A 3,884-nucleotide genomic window follows, 5' to 3' on the forward strand; every position below is an offset into this window, starting at 1 on the left:
AGATGAAATGGAAAACCTGAACAAGAGACATAAATTAGAAAAATAATTTAGGAAAAAATCAATTTCCTAGCAAGTTCCACTTAGTCTCACAGAATACCCTGAAATAAAATGCAAAACAGGGAGTCCAACTCCATCAAGATGTAAAGGTTGCACAGTATGGAGGTCAGTGGCACCATGTGAATTCATTTAACTCTGAAAAAGTGTTCAAAAAAATAAGTTCAGAAAAGTAAAGGTTTCTGTTGCTTTTGCAAATGCCTGAATTTGAAAGATGTACTGATAATAGGATGAGGTGCATGGTAAAAAAAGCATACCCACACACAAGTGTTCTACGACTTAGGTTTGCAGGCAAAGGGCACTTCAAGAGGTGAAATGATCTGCTGGTGACCTGACTGACTCCCTACTTAAGTGACCCAACAACATTACAAAGTTGCTCCTGTACATGCTCCCTGCAGCACACAACAGCAGTTAGAATAGGGCTGGAAGAAGCTCCTGGACATCTACCCTGGCTGCCCTCTTGCAAGCAAGACCTTGTACAAAAGAAGAACTCATTGAACAGGGACAGCTGTGCAACTTGCTACAATAAATGTGCATTCTGCCTAGAGATTCCATGACACCCATGAAAGGGGAAAAATTTCCAAATCCAGTCATTTTGTGCTGCACACTAGACTCATTCATACTAGTTTCTTCCCTCATAAATTTGGTAGACAACTGGTTATCATCCTCTTCAACACCATGCCTGCAAACTCTTTGTCCATGCACTCTTTTTTGTTTTTTAAGAACTGATAAACCAAATTATTTAGCTTGTCATCCCAACCATGTTTTCAGGTCCTCAAGTCATTCTTGCTATAGTCCTCCAGACTACTTCCAACTTCTGGCACAGCAGGAGCTGAGAGGAGGGTATGCACGGAAAAAGAGATTTCTGAATACCAAAGAAATGCTTAGATTACTTAGACGAAGCTGTAAATAATCACAAAACCCACTGCCATTCTCTTGGTGAAATCAGTCTTTCAAAAATTTCTAGCACTTCTCCTACACGCAGACCAAGGCTTTCATTCTGCAGAAGCATGAGGGCAGAGGTGCATAAGTCACTTTTCCAACCTGGGAAAACCCAAGTCTCATGTCCCATCAGCCAAACAGGCAGCTGAATTTTCAATTGTGACCACAATTATAAAGAGTGTTGAAACCACTAGACTTGTGATAATAGACTCTCTGCATACCTTCAGGGCACCTCTACCTCAGCAACCTTTAACAGGCCATGTCAGGCCAGGCAGAAATACTTTCTGCTCTTGGGAGATGTTGTGTGGGTGTGCTCCTCTGTGACATTACTCTGATCATAATCCCTACTTATGTGACCATGCTGGAAATAAAGCGGTCTCCAGCTGTTGCAGCCCTGGTGATAATGTCAGCGCAAGGAGCCATTGTTGTCACACTGGAGCAAGGCAATTGTATGCCAGTGCATAGCTACAGCACGACCACTTTTGACATGAAACAATAAGGAAAAACTTAGGGAAAACTTGGCACAGGAAATTTATCCAATGGGAATTGCAGTCCTCAAGGTTGAAATTTGGTCAAATTCTTCCACGTGTGCTGAATGCCTTACAGAAACTTTAACAGCCCAAAGAAGATCTTGGACTTTCACCTCTTCTGGAAGACTGCAGTACAGTAAGACACTGACCGTGTATTGATAAGAGCCTTCAAAGATTGGTTTTGTGCATCAAAGCACTAAAGCTTGTTCATTGACTTTACATACGTGAGTAACCAACATGGCTTCACTAAGGGCAAATCATGCCTGACATATTTGGTGGCCTCCTACCTTGGGTGGATAAGGGAATGTCATCTAAGTGGACCTGTGCAAAGCATTTGATGCTTCTGTGCACGCCCTTGACTCTACAGTGGAGAGCCCTGGATGGACCACCCAGTGGGTAAGGAATTGCCCGAACGCTCCTGCTTCAAGAGTTATGGCCAATGGCCAGGAGTCTGGGTGGAGAGGAGTGCCGGCTGGTGCTCCCTGGGGCTCTGCACTGGGGCCAGGATTACTCACATCCCTGTCAGGGACACAGCCAGTGGGACCAGGTGCACCTGCATCAGGCTGACTGATGACAGCCAGCTTTGCGATGTCACAACGGCCTGAGGGGCCACAGCACCTCCGGAGGGGCCTCCAGCATAAGACATGAACCTGCAGGAGCAGATCCAGAGAAGGGCCAACGAAACTGACCAGAGAGCTGTAGCACCTCTCTTGTGTGAAAAGGATGAGAGAGTTGGGGTCGTTCAGTTTGCAGAAAAGAAGGTAATGGGGAGACCTCCCAGTACCTAAGGGGGACCAGGAAAGATGGAGAGGGGTTTCTTATCAGTGTAATTATAGGATAAGGGTGAATGAAAGAGGATAGCTTATATTAGATATTAGGAATAATTATTTATTGTGAGTCCATTGTAGCACTGGAAGAAGTTGCTCAGGGAAGCTGTAGATGCCACATTCCTGGAAGTATTCAAGGCCAGGTTGGGTGGGGCTTTGAGCAACCTGGTCTAGTGGAAGGTTTCCTTGTCTATGCCAGGGTGTGAAACTAGGAGATCTTTAAGGTCCTTTTCAACCCAAACTATTTTATGAACCTATGATTCTATCACCTGAAAACAGTAGGTAGCTGATGTGCTTATATTTTAAATCCTAAAAATCATTAATTCAGTTGCTGCTACCACGTACTGCAGCTTCTTCAGCCTCATGTTCATGCACTGGTTGTAAGTGTGCTGATGTAGAGTGCAGACCAGACAACATGGGAATTCCAGTGATGAAATGTGTGCATCCAAGGGATGGCATGAGATTTTTGCTGTAGGCCAGAAGATACGAATAGGAGACATGGCTGAAACAGAAGTGGAGACTGAAGGCAAAAAATTGGATCCAGTTGCTTGCTTGCTAAATACATTCTGTTCTGTGCAGTAAAAGCTAGGGACTCTGAGAGTAAAGAGGGCACAAGAATATAATAATACATTAAATCATAAAGCAAAAAAACTTCATTGAGATGACAGTGGAGTTAAAGCAGTCAACAACTGGAAAGTATAGTTCTAGCATTTCTGCAGCACTTGAGGGCCTTACTGCAACGATAACAACGTTCTCTTCATGTTGATTTTCTTTGTGATGTATCAATGAGCTCAGCCATATTTTGGCTTTGGTTACTATCTCGCATTCTGAGGATCTAGGGCTAGAAACGTATTTCTGTTCTTATTAACTCTAACTTAAATTCCAAGTAACTGAACTGAACTCAAACAGGTGTCATCATCAAAAAAAAACCCAATAAACAAAGAGATGCAACCATCAATGAAATAACATCACATTCTTACGTAATCAACAGAAACTTACAAGTGGCAAGTATGGTGAAAAAATACCATTCTGAAAGCCTAAAGTGAAGACTGTTATCTTTACTTTGCATAAAAGGATTTTTTACTCCAAATGAGCCTTATGGATTCCAAAATACACTTTGTAAAGCCATTGCTAATTGTCAATTGAGTCACTCCAACTGAAGGCAGTAGAAAAAAATCATGCCAGCGCAACTGTCAAGAGTTAGGTATTTCAAGGCTCTAGACTATTTTTAACAGTATATATAATACAGAATATAAAACATGTAATCATTCAAAAGAAAGTTACACCATCTGAAAAGTGCAGTGTTTTCAAAATAAGCAAGTATCCTGACACCTGTAACATTGCTGCAATTTGGCTGGCACTGTGGTAACACCAACTATTAGTGCAGCTGTCACTGCACTAATAGTTGGCAATTCAACAAAATGCTGAATACAAACAACCAGTAAATGCTTTATTTAGGTGAGCAAACATAGGGGATCTAAATGAATGACAACAGAATGATCTTCCTTGGCTAACTGCAGTAGTGTAACAC

The sequence above is a fragment of the Melospiza melodia genome, chromosome Z, assembly GCF_035770615.1.
Source record: "Melospiza melodia melodia isolate bMelMel2 chromosome Z, bMelMel2.pri, whole genome shotgun sequence".
Lineage (NCBI taxonomy): Eukaryota > Metazoa > Chordata > Aves > Passeriformes > Passerellidae > Melospiza > Melospiza melodia.